At 51.4% G+C, this 22,740-nt stretch overlaps 1 protein-coding gene across 6 annotated transcripts in view; it reads left to right on the top strand.

Moving 5' to 3' along the window:
- Positions 1 to 309: 309 nt before the first annotated feature.
- The window catches only part of TNS1 (tensin 1), a 186,460-nt gene continuing 164,029 nt past the window's right edge, over positions 310 to 22,740 (top strand). For 5 of the 6 annotated variants that reach the window (XM_059928651.1, XM_059928653.1, XM_059928650.1 and 2 more), the window contains exons 1-2: positions 310 to 424; positions 12,223 to 12,260. The gene's annotated coding sequence lies outside the window, so the exon portion shown is untranslated. The remainder of the gene's footprint in view (positions 425 to 12,222; positions 12,261 to 22,740) is intronic. The other variant, XM_059928652.1, reaches the window with a different exon arrangement.

The raw sequence follows: 22,740 nt of genomic DNA, 5'->3' as shown, positions 1-22,740 counted from the left end.
GTCAAATTGTATTGAGCAATACATTTAAAATGAGTGCACTTTGCTAATAAACTAAATCAGAAAAGTGATTAAGAAACCATGGAGGGGGCTGGAGTTTTCGACTGTTGTCTGACCCCACCTCTGACTGGGAGTCTGGGTCGCACCCACAGCTTTCTCTCCCTGGGCACCTCCTCCCATAAATGGGCTCGGGCCTTTCACAGCTGAAGGGGCTGTCACCTCTCCTTTCCCCAGTGCTTGCCTGCTTCTCCCCTGGTCCCCTGGCTCTTTCCCCAGGAGCCCAGCCTCATCACTGTGCCTCTCCTCCCACAGCCAGAGGACCTGGAGGCCCCCAAGACTCACCACTTCAAGGTGAAGACCTTCAAGAAGGTGAAGCCCTGTGGGATCTGCCGACAGGTCATCACCCGGGAGGGTTGCACCTGCAAAGGTGAGCAGCTGGCTGGGCCACGGGGGATGGGGAGCACGTCTTCAGGGAGTGAGATGCCCGAGGCCCGGGTCAGGCTGGGATGTCCTTGGGGTCCCGACTTGGTGCCTGGTTCTCATTTGGGAGGGGATGCTGAGCACACGGATAGCGAGCATGTGGGTATGTGTGGATGGCACATGGCAGGCGATGGGTGGCATGGAAATGGCATGTAGCTTATGTGTGGATGGCATACAGATGATATGTGGAAGAAGGTATGTGGACGGCATACAGGTGGCATGTGAATGGCTTAGGGAAGACATATGGATATTATGTGGTGGCAGGTGGATGGTGTGTGGTTGGTGAGTGGCTGGCGTGTGGAGGGCGTGTGAGGGGGTATGGTTGGCCTGCAGATGTCATGTGGTTGGCACGTGGATGGTGTGTGGTCAGCACGTGGAGGGCCTGTGGAAGGTGGGTGTGGGGGTGTGTGCCTGGCACTAGGAGTACTGCAAAGATGCCAAGCCACGGTCCTGCCCCTGTGGCAGCTTAGGGGTGAGTTTAAGAGGCTCCCAGTTAGCCTCGGAGGAGGGCCTGCTGACTGGCAGGCTTTTGTAATCCCTGTTCTCATGTGCTCCTGTTCTCATGCGCAGCCTGGGCTTGGCTGTCACGGCTGCCGGAGGAGTTGGTGTCCTGCCCCAGGTCACACTATGAAATCAGCAGGAGACCCCTGCACCCAATCTCAGCGACTGACACCATCACCCACCCAGTTGCCCCACCAGATGCCTCCCTCTCTGTCACCCCCACCTCCCATCAATCGCCAGCACTCCCCCCTCCATACAGCTTGATTCGCTGAGCTTCTCTGCAGCCAATTCAGGCTGCCGACACCTCTCCCGTACAACTGACAGCTGCCCCTCTGCCTCTGGCATCCTGACCCACCCTCTCAGCCCACCTCCGCACCAGCTTCCGGAGGGCCTCGATGTCAGGTCCCTGGCTTTAGCCTTGGGAGCCCCCGCTCCCTGAAGACACAGCACAGACCCCTTCCTGCGGCTGCGCGGCCTGGTGGACCCACTGCTTGCCAGCTCTCTGACCCACGTGCCCCCGGCCCCCAAGTCCATAGTGAAACCAGCTGCACCTCACACACTTCCCAAATATGCCAAGTATGTCAAACATGCCAAAGGGCCGGGCTCTTTCTTGCCTGGAGCCTTTACTCACATGCTTCTCTCCACCAGGGCTCTCCCCTCTTCCTTCCCTCCATGCCCACGTCCTGGTGGGGCTGGAAAGCTGGGCATTAAAGCACTTCATGTTAAAGCACACACACGCATGATCTCATGCAGCACTCACAGCATCCGGGAGGTGCTAGCGTCATCCCTGTTTTACAGACGAGGAAACTGAGCCTCCGAGTAGTTAAGTCTCTTGCCGAGGGACACAGCTGGCTGGGTCGGAGTTGAGTTTCCAGCGTGTGTGCTCTCTGGGGGCAGGAAGGTTCCTAGACGAGAAGTTTCAGCTGGGGTTGGAGGCTGGAGAGGGTGGATGGAAGTGTGTGAGTGTGTGCATGTGCATGTGGGGGGCATTCCAGGCAAAGCCTTTCGGGCCAAGGACAGAATTTTATGGTCCCTAATTGCAGAACTGGGACACACCCAGACTGAGTTTAGCGGGCCCGACAGGAATTTATGCCATACCAAAATTAGCCACGTGGTGGCACCCTCCTCCCAAGAGTCCTGGCTGGCGCGGGTGGTGGTTTCGGGTCGGAGCTGGGAGAAGCCGGGGAGGCGTTGCCTAGGCTGGGGTTTTGCCTTTTGCTTCCATCACCACCTCCACCTCATCCGGTCCCTTGAACCTGCTCATGTTAGCCCCGCCCCTGCCCCCCCCCCAGTTCCTTCCTTCCTCCCCCAATGCACCTTCCCTTCCCCCCAGTGACTCTGACACAGCTCTGATAGGAGGCAGCACGGGGCTGGGGGTGTAAGGAAGTCCGGCACTCTCACTGAGTGACCTTGGGCACATCTCTGGCCGCACATTCTGTGATCGCCTGTGGTCCTAACTTCCCCAGATGACCTGGCTTGAGGGCCCGGGTTGAGGAGGGGATTTGACCCCATGTGCATGGAAGGCTCCCAAGGGGAGCAGAGATGACCCCGGTCTCACCTGGTTCAGAGCCTGGCCCTGCTGGTGTGAACCGGAGTGGAGGGTGGGTGGCCGGCCAGTGGGCTGCCAGGCTGGTTTGGATGCTCTGGGTGAGTTAGTGGGAAGAAGAGGGAAAAAAACCAGGGCCACTCTCCAGAGGCACCACCAGGTGTCAGGACTGGGCCATGGAAGGACCAGGGACCCCCAGCCCCACAAGGGAAGACAGAAGACTCCCAGCTATACAGGCCACATGTGTATCCCCAGCAAGAGGGTTGGGGTCACTAGGCTTGGGGGCAGGGTTGGGGCCACTGGGCTTACTGGTGGGAGATGCAGGAGTGCGCCAACTCTCTGTGCTTTGGAACCAGGAGGTTGTGGTGGCATGAGATCCCCCTTATCCTTCCCTCTCTCCCTTCATCCATCCATCCATCCATCCATCCATCCATCCATCCAGGGCCACCAGATATAGTTGTCCTCTGGCTGAGGGGGCCATTCACCAAGGCCAATCCAAAGGATTTGCTGTGCTCTCTGGTTCCTCTTCCAGTCTTCAAGTCTCTGGCTGCAACATGGTGACCCTCTGGATTAGTGGCTGGGGGTTCTGGGTTGAATGTCAAGGCCCTGCATTCACAGTCTCCATGGGGCTTGCAAAGTTGAGGGAATTTTGCTGCAGGCAGGGGCAGTGAGGACACCTTCCCAGATCTAGAGAGACTGGAGCATTTGTCCTGTCTCCCACTGGCTGCCCTGCCCCATAGCTCCCCATCCTCCTGCATTTCACTGTTTAATGGACTATGGCTGAAGGGCGTGAGGTGGGAGACGGGGTCGGGAAGAGAGTCAAGGAACCTGGGGTCTAGTTCTGGTTCTGGGAGACTCAAAGGCGATCAAGGCAGACAAAGAACGAAGGTGTGTGGACACGTGGGTGTAAGCGTGACAGATATACAGGCAAAGAGGTGGTCGTGAGACTGCGGCTGGTCTTCTGCTGCGCTGAGCCTGTTTCCTCCTGTGTATCACGGGGTTAATAATAAACCCTGTGCTCGTCTCTGAGGGGGTGACTGTGAGGAGCACTGAGGTCCTGTGTGTGGCTGTAAAGTGAACACTAGTGTCAGGACTAAGGCTCCCCGTGCGGAGACAGAGACGGACGAGACAATTGGAGGAGAAGAGGCCTGGGGCCTTTGTCAGTGGCCCAGCCTCGACTTCTGGGCCTGCCACTCTCAGGCCAGGTGACCTCAGATAAACCCCTTCACCGCTTGAACCTCAGTTTCCTCATCTATAGCTAGAGGGTTGGACCAAGAATATCTACTGAGACCCAGACCATGGGGGGCCTGGAGAATTCCCCTGTTGGAGTCTGTAGAGTCTGGATAACTCTCCCAGTGTAGGCTGCCACTCCACCCCCTGTGTGCATGTGTGCACCCATCTGACAATCATGAACCTCTGGGCTGGATGCCATGCCAGGTACTGGTGCCAAGACCCAGCCCCTGACCTGGGAAGACAGACATGCTGTCAGACAATCAGAGAGCCCGGTGGCAAAGCTGACACAGAGGTATGTGTGAAAAGCTGTCTCTGACTTGGCAGAGATTTTCCTGTCAAGCTTCAGGAGGGAATCCATATGTAGGCTGGGTCTTGAGGGATGTGTAGGAGTTCCTCAGTTCAAACAGAGGGTTTCCCACAGGTCTCTGGGGGCAGTGCTCTAGGGAGTCTAGGGCCTTGCCCAAGGGCTCTAGCCTCCCACCAGGCTGAAAGCCAAGGGAAGAGACCAGAATGCCAGCTCAAGAACCCAAGGCCTGCCATCTGGATCTGGATTGGGGCCCAGACTTAGAGTGCTCCCCTTCTTAATGCTTCTGGTCAGCTTGGAAGGTGGGGGCAGTCACCTGCAGTTTCCCCAGGGTGGAAACTTGTCTTAATGGGAGAAGTCTACCTAGAAGCCCTCACTAGTTGGATTTGGGGAAACCTTGTTTCAGGGAGCTTTCTCTTTACTGGGGATCCCAGCTTCTACCCTGTGTCTGAGTCACTCCCTTCTTGGAGTCACTGGAAGCAGCCTGCTAGGGTGGGAAGATGCTGGGTTCCAGTCCTGGCTTCCCCCTGCGTGGTTGTGTGACTTTGGGTGAGACAATTAACCTCTCTGGGCCTGGTTTTCCTGATTCTCTAAATGAGGGGTTGGACTAGATCAGAGGTTCTTAACCATGTTCCAAAGGAGCTGTAAGGTTCTTTAGGGGCCCGAGAGGGTAGGAAAAAGGGGGAAACCCAAGGGCAGGCTTAAGGACCTGGGGCCCTGGAACCCCTGCCCACTTTAATCAGAGCAGCTCTGGTTTTAGGAGTTAAATATATCGGGAAGCAGGATGGTGTGGGGGTCTTGCACTTGGCTCAGACATCCTAGATTCAAATCCCAGCTCTTACCAGTGAGAACTGAGGCAGACTGCTTCACCTTTCTGTGCCTTCATTACCTCACCTTTAAAACGGGACACACGGCAAACCTCCCGCCTTGGGCTACTGTGGGGATTACCTGAGATAACATATGTAAAGTGTTCAGAACAGATCCTGGCACATAACAAGCATTCAATAAGTGCCAACCAATATCACTGAGATTCCATGTAAGAGTCCAGCTGCATCAAGATTTTGGCTGCAAAAACGAAAGCTTGAAAACCACTGGATGGGATGACCTAGAAGGTTTCTTCTTGGTTCAACTTCAGAGCCACACCATACCCACTCGCCCCTCGACCACCCCCAGAGTCACCTTGCATTAGGGTTTTCCAGAGAAACAGGACAACAGGATAGATAGGTAAGTAGGTAGATAGATAGATAGACAGATATTTATCATAAGGAATTGGCTCACATGATCGTAGAGACTTGACAAGTCCAAAATCTGCAGGGCAGACGGTCAGGTTGGAGACCCAGGGAAGAGTTGCAGTTCAAGTCCAAAAGCTGGCAGAATGCCTTCTTGCCTGGGGAGATCAGTCTTTGTTGTTCAGGCCTTCAACTGATTGGACGAGGCCCACCCACATATGGCAGGGAATGTGCTTTACTCAAAATCTACAGATTTAAATGTTCATCTCATCCAAAAAAACCCCAAACAAACCATTCACAGGAACATCTAGAAGAATGTTAAACAAATATCTGGGTACCATGGACTAGCCAAGTTGGCACCTAATATAAACCATCATGTACCTCCAGGCCAGGCTACGGAAGTAAGCAAGGCAGGGAGGGGCGGCGAGGCCTGGTGGGCAGGTGGGTGGCTGAGCAGGTCTCTGCCAGCTGGGGAAGGAGCGGAGGCCGGCCGGGCATGCAGGCAGTTATCGCCGGGGTCAGGTGCACACCGAGGCTATGTGCTCATTTTCCGACCCGAGGCCAGGAGGAAAAGGCCATTTAGATCCCAACAATGTTGGCTTCCTGTGTTCCCGAGAGGCAGGAAGCCACCCCAGGAGAGAGTCCAGGCAGCCCAGCAAGGCAGGAGTCGGCCAAGGGCTGGGGTTGGGGCGCAGTGCTCCACCCGTGCAGGTAACCTACAGACCCCTCCCCTCTATGGGGCTTTCTGCTCCGTCTCAGGCCGCTGGCCTGGCCCTGCTGCGAGGGGGCAATGTTGACACCCGTGGGCTGAGGTGGGGCTCCTGGGCTTCATGGAGCTTTGGTTTGACAGGGTCCCTCCCCAGGGGGCTTCATCTTGCAGGGCCACTAGCCTTCCGTGGGAGCTAGGGAAGGCCATGGTCTTCTCAGGTGGGGTTGATCATGAGATGGGTGTCCAGGGAGGACTCAGGCATCTGAGGGATGCCAGGATGGGGAGGCTGGAGTTTTCCTGCCCTCGTTCCCCTGCAACGAGAAATGGTACCCTGTGGAGTGGGCATCCCTGTCAACCGGGTGTTTCCTCAACAGCGTTTGGGATGTTTTCAGGGTTGGAACCTGGGTTCCCCCCTTTGTTGGTTGTGGGGAGGAAGTGGTAGGTGGTGACTATGATGGAGAGGCTGGCTGGGATTATACACACGCTCTCGCAGCTGGAAGAGAGCTTGGAGACCATCTGTTCCAGGGGTCGGAAAGGCAAGGGCCTTCAGAGGAAAGCAGGCAAGTGAGTGTGGACAGCAGGCCATGGTGGGGGCCCCAGGGATCCAGAGAGAGCTGCTCTGCTGGAAGGCACTCCAACTAAGAGAAGAAGCCTTTGTGATTTAAACACTGAGCCGGTTAATGAAGACAAGCGTGCAGGCCCAATCTACCCTGGAGGCTGCCAGTTGGCTGCCTTATTTTCTGAGCAGGAGTCTGAGACTCAGAGAGGGGAGTGACTTGCTTCAGGTCACACAGCTCCGATAGCAGTCAGGACTAGAACCCAGCTCTCCTGACTCGGGGCTCTTCCGTATAATAACAATCACGAAGGTGATGGAGATGCTGCTGATATAGCTAATCCTTATACAGAACATACTCTGGGCTGGCCACGTATATTAACTCATTTAATTCTCACAACTCTGTGATGTAGATGCTATTATTACCCCCATTTTCGAGATGAAGGGATGAAGGCTCAGAGTGGTTAAGTTACTTGCCCCAGATCACAGAGCTGGTGTGTGACCTGCATCTGAGCTGAGAGCCAGTCTACATGCAGCCAGGTAGGTAAGTGGGTAGGTGGAGAGCAGGACCCATGGATGAGTGGACAAAGGATCAGTTAACTCCTTTAGTGCTCCCACCCTCTTACTAGGCTTGATCATAGGTGGTGTTTGTCCTGAAGCACTTGGGAAGACTGACTATGGTCCCCACCTGCCCTCTCCCAGCAGGGGGTGGAGCTGAAGAGCGAGACTCCCCGACCCTCACTTGTGTCTTTTCTGTTGCCCCAGAATGTCAGTCCTGGTCCCAGGGGTTTAGGCTGGGGAGAATCCTTCCAGTTTGAAATTTACTACACATTTATTGAGCCCATCTATGCCAGACCCAGTGCTAGGGGATGGGGCAGGATACAAAGCTACAAAGTTGAACAGGACCTCCCTTTCTGTCTTAAAGCAGTTGAATGTGGGGGAGAACCAATAATAAAGGAATACTTAGTCCTCCAAGGTGACAAGCGCTTTCCAAGGGTCATGGGCTGAGGATTCTTGGAGCACAGAGGAGAGAGGGACCATCTTTGAATTATCCAGGGAGGGACATTTTGAACTGGGCCTTGAAGGATGTATATGAGCTCACATTCCAGACCTGAACCTTGTAGACTTGAAGTCTGTGTGGGGAGTTTGGTTGGGCAGGAACAAATCTCTTTAGTGGCAGTGGCTGGAGGTAGAGGCAAGACTAGGCCATGTAGGGCCTTATAAGTGTGTTGAGGAGCTAGACAGAGGGTTCTAAGCAGGAGTACAATGTGATCAGTTTGTACTTGAGAATGGCCTGTGACTCTGTGGATTGAAAGGAGACAAGGCTGGTGGGGAGATGGGGCCCAGGGAAGGATAACTGGTCTGAACTGGTGCAGTGGTGTGGGAGGAAGGTTGGGATTCAGCAGCCTCGTTGGATGACTAATTGCTTGGTAGGGTAAGGGAAGGGAAGAAGGAGTTAGAGAGAGGAATATGCAGGTACCCAGGGAGCAAGGAAGGACCCAGGGGATGGCCTCTGGTCTTTGTTCACAGCATCAGTCTTTGGCCTCTTGCTTTCTAAGGGATCCTGTGCTCTGGTTTCTGTATTAGTTAGCTGTAGCTGCATAACAAATTACTCTAAAACTTAGCAGTTTAAAACAAGTACAGAATTATTCTCTCACATAGCTTCTGTGGGTCAGGGATTCATGAGTGGGGATTCATCCACGTAACTGGGTGGTTCGGACTCTGGGTGTCTCATGAAGTTGCAGTCAAGGTAGCTGGGGCTGTAGTCATCTGAAGACCTGACAGGGGTGGAAGATACACTTCCAAGGTGGTTCAGTTGTGCGCCAGTCAACCTTGTGTTGGCTGGTGGTAGGAGGCCTCAGTTGTTCACTACATGGCCCTCTGTATTGGGCTGCTTGAGTGTCCTCATGACATGGTAACTGGCTTCCCCTAGAGTGAGTGATCCAGGAGACAAAGGCTGAAGCCACCAGTGCCTTTGATGACTTAGCTTCAGAAGTCATACACCATCTTTTCTATAATATCCAATTGGTATATAAACCAGTTCATTGTGGGAGGGGACTGCAGAAGGGTGAGCATACCAGGAGGCGAGACACACTGGGGGCCACCTTGGAGGCTGGCTGCCGCAGTTTACCTTTCTGTGACACATTTGAACGTGCCATTGGTCTGAGAAGTGAGAAGCCAGCTAAACGGCATATTTCAAATTACAGCAGGAGGGATGCAGGTTAGAGAGTAGGAAATACTGCCCTATGGGAGAATACCTGAGACAGGTGACTAAGATTGTAAAGGAGCCTTCCCTGGAGGGGACTCAGGGCAAGAGGGTTTCCCTGGGGTTGGGAGCAGGTGCTTCGGAAGGTGCAAAAATTCATTTGTGGGGGCTTGACAACGCCTGCGCTGCTTGGAACCTGCCACTTGAATTCAGTTTGCTGAGCTTTTGTCTTTTGAGCTGGGGGCTGGGGGCTGGGGGAGGTATATTCCTTTGCTCCCCACTCTAGAGCTTTCAAGGACAAGCTCTCTGCATTCCAGCACGTAGGGAGAACTCAGCACATTGTACTGCAATTGCCCAATGATTTCCCCATCTGCCCTCCATTCAAGGGCATTTATTGAGTGTCTGTCCACTGTGTGACAGGCAGGCCTGCCCTGCAGGCCATTCACTGCCAAGAGTGCCTGCCCGAGAGAGCACTGGAATCAGTCCACATTTTGCTCACCAAGCCATGCATCCAGGTACAGGGCTGGGTCCTCCTGGAGAACGAGCATCTTCTTGCCATTCCCACAAAGACACTATAGTCAGTGTCCAGTGGGCTGGTCTGCCCAGAGGGTGGGACTTTTTCTCATTTGCACAAAGGTGCTGTTTGGTGCTGTGCGCTTGGAGCAGACACTGTTCTAGCTGCTGGGGATACAGTGTGAATGAGACAGGCATGTTCCCTGCCGTCATCCGTCTAGTGTGGGGAGATATACTCTATATAAGTGAGCAGGAATTACCCCAGATGAGTTCAGATTGTGAGCTGTGCTAAGAGGATTTTATCAGGGTGCTGCTGAGAAAGAATAATGGGGAGCCTACTGTAATTTGGGTGGTCAGGGCAAGCCTCTTTGAAGAGATGGCTTTCAGTGGATTCTAGAAGTAGAAGAAGGATGTGGCTTGGTGAACAATGGAGAGATGGAGTGAGGGAGAGCTTTCCAGGCAGCCAGAACAGCAAGTGCAAAGGCCCTGAGGTAGGAAAGTTTTGATGCACTCTGTGAACGTCAGGCGTATGAAGTCTGATGCCGAAGAAAGATGGAGTCCTGGCTCTCATTGTGCTCCCAGTGTCTAGACTGGGGTGGGAGGCCTGGAGTGAACACTTAGGGGTGCCTTGTTGATTGACTATGAGACGCTGGGGGGAGGGTTATGATTCAGGAAAAGACTGAGTGGGGGGGGATGATTAAATGGGGGTGCACATAAACTCCAGTGGAGATCTTCAGGTCAACTCAGCAAACATTTATTAAGCCTCTACTACGTACCAGGCACTGTATCTCTCGTGTGTGTGTGTGTGTGTGTGTGTGTGTGTGTGTGTGTTTGTGAGAGAGAGAGAGAGCCAGGAGGTCCCTCCCTTGAAGGAGCCCACAAGTGTAGGAACAAAGATGATGGTGCAGGAAATGGCACTCTGTGGTGATGCCTTCAAGGAGGAGGGAAGAGTGAGAGAGGCCTCCAGAGGAGGGGCCCAGGCCTTATTCTTTTATTTTTAAATTTTATTTATTTAAGGCTGTGTTGGGTCTTTGTTTCTGTGCGAGGGTTTTCTCTAGTTGCGGCAAGTGGGGGCCACTCTTCATCGCGGTGCGCGGGCCTCTCACTATCGCGGCCTCTCTAGTTGTGGCTCACGGGCCTAGTTGCTCCGCGGCATGTGGGATCTTCCCAGACCAGGGCTCGAACCTGTGTCCCCTGCATTGGCAGGCAGATTCTCAACCACTGCGCCACCAGGGAAGCCCCCAGGCCTTATTCTTGAAGACCTGGCATTTGATTAGCAGAGGAAGAGGAAAGGTCCCTTGGTCTGGAGGCAGTGGCCCAGTGGGGCGCCTGCCTGACTGGAAGGGCCTTCAAAGCTCAGGCCACATGGCCAGAGGCTTTCTCAATTCCACATTCCTAGGCCAGAAAAGAAGGCATGGGGGTGGGGCTAGGCAGGCTGCCGGCGTCAGAGTGGAAACACCCTCTGCAGGGGCGTTGCCTGGGGTTGGGGGGGGTGGGGCAGAGGGAGAAGCAGAAAGACTTGATGGATGGGCCTGACTTGACGTGGGTGGCCGGGGGCGGAGAAGTCCCCGGGCCGGGCTGCGTGGCTGGTGGGGTCAGGAAAGCCTTGCGCAGCACTGGCTGAATCACAGGCCTGAGCTGGGGCCAGAACTAGGTTCTGGGAGAACAAGGGCCGGCCAAGGTCACATCCCAGACTCCACCCGGTGTGCCTCCCAGCTTCCCCCCCGCCCCCACTCCCACCGACAAACCAGAAGTCTTCGTGTGGGGTGCCCTGGAGCCTCTTTTGGCGGCTCTGGGCCTTCAGCTGTGCCTCAGTCTCCCTCTGCGTTCCGCTGGGTATCTGGTTGGCTCGTGGTTGGAAAGGGGTTGGGTAACTGTAGATCCAGAAGGCAGGGCAGCCGACTGTGGTCCGGGACTGAGGATTCGCCGTCAGGGTGGCTCCCTGTTCCCTAACCAGTGCCCCTGACCCACCTGCCTCCGCAGGCCCAAGTCAGCGCAGAAGCTCAGCTCAGGAGCCCCCTCACCCATCTTCGGGACCTGGTGAGAGAGGCTCACCAAACCCTGGGTGGAGGGCCCTGGGGTTAGGGTGGGCAGGCTGGGACATTCCAGGCTGAGGGAACCCCACAGGAAATTTGATTCCAGCTTCTGGTAGTGGGAGGGCAGAGTGAGTCGTGTGTGTGAGTGTGTGTGTGTGTGTGTGTGTGTTTCAACTCACGTGTGTTTCAACACATAAAGTTTGTGAATCTGTGTCCACACGTCTGTGTCAGGCTGTACTCCGAGGATCTCCCGTGAAATTGTGTGTGCGAACCCCCCCCCCGACCCCCAGTCAGAGGTTTCTCCTTGGGCTTGTGAGTGGGTGTGCAAGGCTGGCTATGTGTGCACGTATGGCTGAGTGTATGGGTGTAAGTGGTTATTGGTGTCTGTGTGTGTATATGGGTGTAAATGTGTGTGTGTGCGCGCGCGCGCGCGGGCCTCTCCTGGACCATGAATTGGGTCTGTGTGTCTCTCCTGGGGGGAGTGAGTGTGATCGTGGTTCCCGGGTGCCAGCTGCCTGCCTGGCGTGTAAGGGGAGAAGGTTGCCTTATTCCTAGCTCGGCTGACAAGGACCCTGGGTCCGGGCCACCTCTGCCCTCTGCAAGGATCCAGCGGCCGAGTCCGTTCCCCTCCTCTCCCCCTGCTCCTCCTAACTTCCCGCGGCCGCCCGAGGGGCTCTGGCAACGTGGTCTAGGCGCCTTCTCGGCCCGCGGGTTCGCAGTCCCGGGCGTTCTCGCCCCTCAGGCCCCGGGGAGCTGCGGCAACCCCCCGCCCCCTCCTCTCTCCGTCCCTCCTTCCCTCCGTCCCTCCTTCCCTCCCGAGCGCGGATTGCGGGCGGGGGTGGGAGGAGATTTCGCCGGAGTTTCCATTTCATACCTCGCGGCTAAACTTTCTTTCTGTGTCTCGCCCTCTTGCAGTCTGCAGCTTCTCCTGTCATCGGAAATGCCAGGCCAAGGTAAGGGGCTGCGGGCCGCTGGCCCCGCGGGGGGCTTGAGGACGGGACGGGCTAGGGGTCACGGGACTGGAGCGGGGGCGCCGGCGGGCCGGGGGCGGTGCCCTGATCGTCCCCTCCTTCTCTCTTTGTTTATGCAAAGCTTCTGGGCCCCGGAGCTGGCTCAGGTCAAGGTGAAGGCGAGGGCCGGGGGCGGGGGGCGGCGAGGGGGATGGGGGCGCGATGCGCAGGCTCGGCGGCTACTGGGGGTGGCTGGCGGGGATCGAGCTCCTGGAGAAGGGCCTTTGAAGGTATTTCCACCTAGTTCTCAGGGGGAGTGGAGGTATGGAGGGGGAGAGGGATGCATTTCAATTCCCCCTTGGGCCGCGCAGAGCCCTAGTTGGCCGGATTTGGCCAGCCTAGAAAAACGCGGGATGGGGCCACAGCCATAGGACCCCGAGGGCGGAGAAGGGGATAGGTAAGGGGAGTGGGGGTGAGGTGGAAAAAGGTCAGAGGTCAGGGTCGCGCTGGGTCTGGAACCTCCTTGAGCGACTGTCCCACTCTCTTCATTGGCGGGATCCCACTTTGGTGCTCAGTTTCCCCATCAGTGTTTCCTGGCTGGTCTTAGTGGGAGAGGAAAACAGGAGGAAAGAAAGACCAGAGGAACTGCTGGGTCCTGATTGGCCAGGTTGGCTGGTCCCTTGCTGCATCCTCTCATGCTTTGGCAGAAGAGTGATCACCTGGTGGCAGGCTTGGAGTAATGGGGGTGGGGGTGGGGATGACACCAGGATGGGTTTTGATGGATGACTTGGGAAGGAAATTGTTCCGTCAGATGCGCTCAGCTTTCTGGAGGTGGAAGTGCCCTGCCTCAACCTTTCATGTGCAGCCAGTCTACGCACTGGTCCCATTATTGTTAATATCCTCCCTGCCCTCTAGCCCCCGCCTTTGCTGTTCGCACTTAATCTTTCAGGTAGGAGTTCAGTGAATGGAAGGAAGGGGGAGGATGCTTCAAAAAGGAGCTTTGAGCAGTTGAGGCCCGGTGTCTGGTGCATCTCATGCTCTGCTTCTTATTAGCTGGGTGACCTTGGGCAAGTCATGTAACCTCTCTGAGCCTCTGTTTCATTCTCAAGGATATGGGAATAAGAAAAGGTTATTATGAGGATGAGATGGGACAATGTGTGTGACGTGCCCAGCACAGTGCCTGACACACAATAGGTGCTCAAAAACATAACAGGTAATTGATTATTATCAATTGGTAGCTCTGAGGGCGGAGAGTTACACTGGAGAAAGGTGCTGATGGAGTAGGCCTCTCTGAGAGGGGATCCACTTCCTCCTGAGTGACCTTGCTCAAGCAGAGTACACAGCCTTGCTGTGGTGTAGGGGAGGGGTCTCTCCATCTGGAAACTCCAGGTTGGAGGGCTGTCCCAGCAGAAGTGCAGAAGGCCTGGCTTGTTTCTGCCATCTGGGCAGTTTCTGCCCCTTCTGTTGTCTTCTGCTTTTCTGACAACCTCAGCCTTTTCTTCTCTGGGTGGGAAGTGAGTTTCTGCCTCTCCCTGCATCTCCCACCTTGTTCTCTTCATCCAGAGCAGAGTTTTTCCACCTTTAACCCCAGAACCTTCCGGTGTTCTTGCTCCTCCCCATTCAATCCCCCCTCCTTCCTGCACCTGTTTCTCTTAATAACAATGGACATTTGTACAGTGCTATAGGCCTTAGAAAACACTTCAATGCGTTATCTGATTTTATTCTTTTAATTCTACCAGAGCATAAAACAGGCCGAAAGCTCTCGTTGTTTTACAGATAAACCGAGGCACCCAAAGGTTGAATGACTTTCCCAAGGTCTCACAGTATAATTCCTCACCCATTTCTGTCCCTGGGCCTTTGCGCTTCCTTCTAAAATGTCCCTCTTGCCTAGGGGCAGACATTCCTTGATCCTTACCTGCCTTTCCCCCTTTGCCTTCCATCTCTTGCAGTAGTGGATACAGTCAGAGAGGATAAGGGGATGAATGTCCAGTGAAGGGTCTGAGTAGGGTGAATGGGGGGTCCAGAGAGGCTGAGAGGTGTGACAGAAGATGGCTCCTTGCTGTACAGCTGCCTCCTGTGTGGACGCAGAGAGATGACAAAGATGACTTCTGGGGGGCGTAGCCTGCTTGGCAGTTCTCACATATGCTGGGGGGTCAGAATACACCAGGCTGCAGCAGCCCTGCTCTGCCCAGCCAATGAGGCTAACCCGGCGGGAAGAGGTGGTCTGGCAGGGCAGTGGCCAGACAGACAAATGGGGCTTTTTATAGGATTTTCCTCTATAGGAAATGGTACCCACTGGTGGTGTGAGCGCCACCCAGCTGGCAAGTCTCTCCCCTAAAACTACAGATCTTGCTAATGCCCTGCCTTTTCCTCCTGCTGGGAAAGGGTGATGTGAGCCCCAGAACACACAGCAGAGCTCTGTACTCTGGATTTTATAACCAGATCAACTTGGAGATCATCTCATCCATCCCCCTGCCTCTAGAAGGGATTCATTAAACCAATGTTTTTGGAGCTCTTTCCATATGCCAGACACTGTTGTAGGTGAACAAGACAGAGAAGGCCTTTGCCCTCATGGGACTGACATTCTCACAGGGGAGACAGACAATAAACAGGCAAACAAGTTATGAGGGAATCGAGCTAGGGCGGGGGTTAGAGAATGATTAGGCTGAGTGGCCCAGGAAAACTCCTCCAAGGAAGTATTGTGTGAGATGAGACTCCAGTGATGTTACATGATGATTTGAGAGATGGAAAGAGCCAGTGCACCTGAGGTGAGGTGAGCTTGTCACGCTTGAAAGAAGGCCGTGTGGCTGGAGAGTAGTGTGCACTGGCGGGTTTTAAGCATGAGAGACATGATCTGATCTCCACTTGGAGAAGGCCACTCTGACCTTGAGCAGGCGAAAGTGTAGGAGCAGGGAGATGGGTCAAGAGGCGGTGGATATTGCCCAGGTGATAGACGCTGGTGGCTTAGTCCATGGCGCTTGCCGGAAAGATGGTGAGAAGGGACCAGGCCTGGGATGCATTCTGGGGTAGAGCCCAGAGCCTGGCTGTGGATGGGATGTTGGGTGTGAGAGTGAGAATGGGCTCAAGGATGACTCCCAGGTTTTTGGCCAGAGTCACCGGGTACACGTGGTTCTATTTACTGAGATAGATGAAGTGTGAGAAATTTCTAGGGAAGAGGGTGCCAGGACTTCTGCTTTGCTTGGTCTCTTATTTCACAGTTCTTTTCCCACACACTGAGGATTTCTTGCTGATATTGATCCTCTCCTGTCCTCTCAAATTCAGCTCGCTCTGGCCACCCCTCTGGTAAGTGGCTGGTTCTGGATGCCTAAACATGCCTCCTTCCAGACTATTCCTGCATCATGAACCCATGGCTCTGAGCGGGGCTCTATTATTTATACGTCACAATACGATGTAACAAATTCCGCCCAAATTTAGTAGCTTAAAGCAGCAACACACAGTTTCTGTGCCTCAGAAATTTGGGAGTGGCTTAGCTGGCCGGTTCTGGGCTGGGGTCTCTCATGGGGTGGCGGTCAAGATGCCAGGTGGGGCTAATGTCATCTGAAGGCCTGACAGGCTGGGGGATCTCCTTCCAAGATGGTTCATTCATGTGGCTAACAAGTTGGGGCTGGCTTTTGGCGGGAGGTGTCAGTTTCTTGACACACAGCCGTCTCCATAGGACTGCTTGAGTGTCCTCATAACATGGCGCCTGGCTGCCTCAAAGTGAGTGATTCAAGAAAGAGCAAGGCAGAAGCCCCATGTCTTTTATAGCCTAGACTTGGAAGACAAACACTATTTCTACAATATGCTATTAGTCACACAAGTCAGCCCCACTGAGTGTGGGAGGGGCCTATAAAGACATGAATACTTGGAGGCAAGAATCACTGGGTCCATTTGGAGGCTGACTACCACAGAGTTCCAGGGAGAGAGCAAAACTGATCTGGCTCTTGGGAGGTCTCGAGAGTGGTGGGAAGGGCAGGGACATAGGAATCAGACATACCTGGGTTTGAACTCTGTGCTGCTGCCTTCCAGCTGTGTGAGCTGGGTTATAGAGGATTAAATGCACATTGACACATAGTAGGCATCTTCTTTCTCGGAACCATAGGTGAAACTAGAAAGGAGCCCAGATATTCTGTGCCTCGCTCTTTGCCACTTGGACCTGCTTGAGAGAAAATGCTCAGTGCTGGTAGAGGAGGGCCCTTAGTGCTCAGCTCAGAGCAGATGTTAAATACATGTTTATTGCACTTGGGACTGTTGAGAGATATGTTGCGCCCTCAGCTTCTAGAATAGTGCCTGGCCGGTAGTAGAGGTTCCAATGAAGAAGTAAAGGAGTGGAATAAAGGAATGTTGAGAAACAAGAAGTTCCTATATAGGGAGAGGCTGAGGGGGTGGATGAGAGCAGGAAAGAAGGAGCAGAAAAACCATTTAAAAATTCTCCTTCAAAAAGTTCTCCTACCTCCTGACACAAAGATGCTCCATATAGGGAATTCCCTGGCAGTTCAGTGGTTAGGACTTGGCGCTTTCACTGCCGTGGGCCCGGGTTCAATCCCTGGTCGAGGAACTAAGATCCCGAAAGCCGCATGGTGCGGCCAAAAAAAAAAAAAAAGATGCTCCAAATAATAAATCTAGGCATTTACATTGTCAAGTTGGGGTATAACTCACATACCATCAAGTATACAAATTGATAAATTTGTACATATATATGAACCAGATCAAGATCTAGAACATTTCCGGCACCCCAGAAGCAGCCTTTATGCTCCCCTCCAAGCAATATCCCCCAAAGGTAATTGCTAGTCTTACTTATACCATCAGAGATTAGTTTTGCCTGTTTATGAACTTCATATAAATTGAATCATGCAGTATGTTTACTTTTGTGTCTGGCTTGTTTCACTCAACATTATGTCTGGGAGGCTCATCTGTGTTCTAGTGGGTTGCAGTGGTTCATTCTTTTTTTATTGCTATGTTGTATTCCAGTATGTGAATAAACCCCAATTTATTTATCCATGACACTGCTGATTGCCATTTGGGTTATTTTCAGTCTGGGGCTACTATGAGCAGACTGGCTCTGAACATTTAATCACCTGTATCTACACTGAACTTTGTAATACACAAAACATTTTCCCTTACCTTCGCAGTCCCGTGAGGTGGGCAGGGCTCGTGGGAGTCCCATTTTAGAGATCCAATGCTGAGGCCCAGGGACGGTAACCAACTTGGCTAAGGGCACCTTAGTGCCAGTGGCTTTCTGGCACTACCCTGGGATGAATGGTGGGGAGCAGGTGAGAAGGGAGGTGAGTCTGAGAGCAAGCCAGAGAAACAGAGACAAATAGAGAGAAGGGGCTGGTACAGGCACTGGCAACTCATTGTAGTTCACGGAAGGCCCACTCTCCAGCTGTCCCCCTAAATCTCTTGAGGGGAGCAAATTCTAAGCCTCCCTTAGTCCCCACCCTTAAGTCTCATAGGGGTCCTTATCTGTCCCCAATTGTTTCTCCTGTTGAGGATTTAAAATGAATGGCCCAGGATTTGTTTTCCACTTTTATTTGAGCATGTGCACAGTGTGTATATACACAGCAGATTTTCTTCTGTTTTGCTTTTCTCCTCACTTGCCTGCTATAGCGTTCTACAACCTCCAGATACATCTTATTCATTTGTGTATTTATTTATTATTTTAAAGGAGACTTTACATTTTAGGCTGGCTTTCGATTTACAGAAAAGTTGGAAAGATAATACAGAGAGTTCCTGCGCAGCCCACACCCAGTTTCCCCTAATCCCGATACGTGTCTGAGAAACCCTTTTTTCACTCCTGACTTGCCCCCTTGTTTGAAATAGCAGTCCCAGCTGACAAGGGCGGCTCCTTCCAGCAAAATGCTAGCTGTCTATTCCAAGTCAGATGAGAGTTAAATGAAAGGACCAGGTAGATGCAGGGCAGGCAAATTGCCCAGGCCCACACCTCAGCCTGCGGGCAGCCCCTTCTCACCTCGCTTCCTTTAGTTCTCCTACCCTCTTCCCAGCCCTGGCACTTCCCTGCCCTCAGCACCGGGTGGGGGGAAGGGGGGGAGGGGGGTGAAGGGAGGTGGCTGCAGCAATGAGTTGGTCTCCTCCCCTGTACCAGAGGGCTTTAAATCCCATCCTTTAAGCTTGAAAGGAAAGGAAATCCCATAATTAACCCCCATCTTTCAGTCAGATTATACCTCACTCTCCCGCTCTCTCATAAACACACCTGCAGCCTCCCTTCACAATTGTGTTGGAGGCTTGTTGTTTTCTCCTGCTACCGGGATAGCAGGGTAGTGGGAGGAGGTTCATGGCTCCACGACCCATCCATTGCTCTGAGCCCAGTGGAGTGCTTAAGTTCTTTGGCCTTGGGGACAGACTGTTGAGTTTAAATGCTGACTACAATAATAACTGGCTGTGTGACCCTGGGCAAGGTACTTAACCTCTCTGAGCCCCAGTTTCCTCATCTGTAACACAGGGATTATAGTAGGACCTATTTTGTAGGGCTCTATGATAACCCAGCTAAAATGCCAAGCTCAAAATTAAGTGGTCAAAATGTTGCTAATATTTATCATTTTGTATTCCTCCTACCTTCTTCTAACTCAGAAAAAGAGGGGAGACGGGAATTCCCTGGCGGTCCAGTGGTTAGGACTCCACGCTTCCGCTGCAGGAGGCACGGGTTCAATCCCTGGTTGGGGAACTTAGATCCCGCATGCCATGCTGGGCCACGCGGTGCAGCCAAAAAACCCCAAAACAAAACAAAACAAAAAAAGATGGGGAAAAATCTGAACTGAGAGACCAACCAAGCTTGCTGAGGGCACTGGTGTCAAGCAAGATGATGCTTGCATATGTTTTGCTTCTTTTCTCCCTCTCCACTATCAAGGAAGAATGAGGAAACAGATGTAGGTGAATATAATGTGTCTTTTGCTGTTTGTTTGCCTCAGGGCACCTGAGATCTGTAGCAGTGGTTCCAGACCTTGTCTGTGCATTAGAATCACTGGGGTGCTTTAAAGATAATGATGCCTGGGTCCTCCTCCCCAGGGATTCTGATTTAATTGGCTTGGGGCATGACCTGGGCATTGGGAGTTTTGAAAGTGGCAACCATAGGTGGGGGTGTAAAATGGCACAACCATTCTGGAAAGCAGTTTGACCATTCCTTATAAAGTTAAACATACACTTGCCTTATGCCCCAGCAATTCTGCTCCAAGGTATTTACCCAAGAGAAATGGAAACATGTCTGCTGAAAGGCTTGCACATAAATTCATAGCAGCTTTATTCACAATAGCTATGAATTCACAATTCCCAATTCCCAAACTGGAAAAACCCAAATAGTCAACAACAGGTGAATCGACAAACTGTCATAAAGGTCCAGTGGAATACTACATGGTGATAAAAACAAATGAACTATTGTTATGCACAGCATCATGGATGAATCTCAAAAACACTGTGCTTAGTGAAAGAAGCCAGACACAAAAGAGTACATACTAGGTGGTTACATTTTTATGAAATTCTTGACAAGGCAAAACTCTCATGGCAGAAAGCAGATTAGTACTTTCCTGGACCTGGGAGGTGGTGGGAAGATTGACTGCAGAAGAGTGTGAGGGAACTTTTTTTGGGTGATACAGATGTTCTTCATCTTGATTGTGGTGGTAGTTACCCAGAGTATGTGTTTGTCAAACTCACTGAACTATATTCTTAAAAGGAAGGGATGCATTTATTGTATATAAATTATATGTCAATAAAATTGATTTAAATAAAAGCTTCCCAGGTGAGTCCCCTTTGCAGCCAAATTTGAGAACTGCTGGTCTGCAGCTTCTGAAGACCCACCTCCGTCCTTGCTGTCTTGGTCAGCACCCAGCACAGTGCCAAGTGTGTAATAGTGCTTTCTGTGGTCAAGGGCCTCTCTTACTCTTTTTTAAAAAATAACAACTTTCTTGAGATGTAATTCACATACCATACAATTCACCCATTTAAAGCATACGTTTCTTTTTTTAAAAAAAATTTTATTTATTTTTGGTTGTGCCAGGTCTTAGTTGCAGCTGGTGGGCTCCTTAGTTGCAGCTGGCAGGCTCTTTAGTTGTGGCATGCTAACTCTTAGTTGCTGCATACATGTGGGATCTAGTTCCCTGACCAGGGATTGAACCGCGTCCCCTGCATTGGGAGGCGAATTCTTAACCACTGCGCCACCAAGGTAAAGCATACATTTCACTGGGTTTTTTGTATATTCAATGTTGTGCAACCATCACCACAGTCAATATTAGAGCATTTTATCACCTCAAAAAGAAACTCCATACATTAAAAAATTATTTTATTGAAGTACAGTTGATTTACAATGTTTTGTTAATTTCTGCTGTACAGCAAAGTGATTCAGTTATACATTTATATACATTCTTTTTCATATTCTTTTCCATTATGGTTTATCACAGGATATTGAGTATAGTTCCCTATGCTATACAGTAGGACCTTGTTGTTTATCCGTTCTATGTATAACAATTTGCATCTGCTAACCCCAAACTCCCAATCCATCCCTCCCCAGCCCCCGCTCCCCTTTGGCAACCACAACTGAGTTCTCTATGTCTGTGAGTCTTTCTGTTTCGTAGATAAGTTCATTTGTGTCATATTTTAGATTCCACATATAAGTGATATCATATGGTATTTGTCTTTCTTTTTTTTTTTTTAAAGTAAGCGGTACCTTATTTTATTTAATTAATTAATTAGTTTATTTTTGGCTGTGTTGGGTCTTCGTTTCTGTGTGAGGGCTTTCTCTAGTTGTGGCAAACAGGGGCCACTCTTCATCGCGGTGCACGGGCCTCTCACTATCGCGGCCTCTCTTGTTGCGGAGCACAGGCTCCAGACGTGCAGGCTCAGTAGTTGTGGTTCACGGGCCTAGTCGCTCCGTGGCATGTGGGATCCTCCCAGACCAGGGCTCGAACCCGTGTCCCCTGCATTGGCAGGCAGATTCTCAACCACTGCGCCACCGGGGAAGCCCCTGTCTTTCTCTTTCTCTTTCTGACTTACTTCACTTAGTATGATAATCTGTAGGTCCATCCATGTTGCTGCAAATAGCATGATTTCATTCTTTTTTATGGTTGAGTAGTATACCACATCTTCTTTACCCATTCATCTGTCGATGGACATTTAGGTTGTTTCCATGTCTTGGCTATTGTGAATAGTGCTGCTATGAACATGGGGGTGCATGGATCTTTTTGAATTATAGTTTTGTCCGAATATATGCTGAGGAGTTGGATTGCTGGATCATATGGTAACTGTATTTTTAGTTTTTTGTGGAACCGCTATACTGTTTTCCATGGTGGCTGCACCAACTTACATTCCCACCAACAGTGTAGGAGGGTTCCCTTTTCTCCACACCCTCTCCAGCATTTGAGAAACCCCATACAGTTTAACTGTCCCTCCTGAATCCCTCTCCTTCCCGCACCCCGGCCCCAGCCTTAAGCAACCACTAATCTGCTTTCTGTCTCTATGTATTTCTCTATTCTGGAGATGTCACATAAATGGAATAATAGAATGTATGTTCTTCAGGGCTGGCTTCTTTCACTTAGCATAATGTTTTCAAGGTACATCCTTTGTATGGCCTAATAATATTCTATTGTGTGAGTATACCACATTTTGTTTATCCATTTATCAGTTGATGGACATTTGAGTTGTTTCCACCTTTTGGTTATTGTGAATAATGCTGCCATGAATATTCATGAACAAGTTTTCATGTGGACATATGTTTTTACTTCTCTTGTATCTATCTATCTATCATCTCTCTCTCTCTCTCTCTCTCTCTCTCTCTCTCTCTCTCCCCCTACGTGTGGAATTATGGGGTCCTGTTGTAACTCTATGTTTAACTTTTTGAGGAACTGTCAGCCTGTTTTCCAAAGTAGCTTATATTAGTTTTCTAGGTTGGCTGTAGCAAAGTATCACAAACTGACTTAACAGAAATTTATTGTCCCATAGTTCTGGAGGCTAAAAGTCCCAAATCAAGGTGTTGGCAGGACCATGTTTCTCTGAAAACTGTAGAGGGAATCCTACCTTGCCTCTTCTTAGATTTGAGTGGTTTGCTGGCAATCTTTGGTGTTTCTTGGGTTATAGATACTTCACTTTAATCTTTTATCTTCACATGGTATTTTCTGTGTGTGTCTTCTTATCATCTTTCCTCTGTGTCTATCTGTCTCTGTGTCAAATTTTTATGAGGACACCAGTCATATTGGATTAAGGCTCACCATAATGATCACATTTTAACTTGATTACCTCCATAAAGACCCTTCTTCCAAATAAGGTCACATTCTGAGGTACTGGGACTTCAACATATCTTTTTTTGGGGGACACAATTCAATTTACAACATAGCTGCATCATTTTGTATTCTCACCAGCAATGTATGAAGATTCTGATTTCTGTACATCCTCATCAATACTTATTTGACTTTTTGATTATAGCCATCCTAGTAGATATGAAGTGATATCTCATGGTGGTTTTGATTTGATTTCCCTG

This window comes from Balaenoptera ricei, chromosome 7 (genome assembly GCF_028023285.1).
Source record: "Balaenoptera ricei isolate mBalRic1 chromosome 7, mBalRic1.hap2, whole genome shotgun sequence".
Lineage (NCBI taxonomy): Eukaryota > Metazoa > Chordata > Mammalia > Artiodactyla > Balaenopteridae > Balaenoptera > Balaenoptera ricei.
The sequence above is the reverse complement of the archived record's forward strand: the minus strand, read 5'-3'. Positions and strand labels throughout refer to the sequence as shown.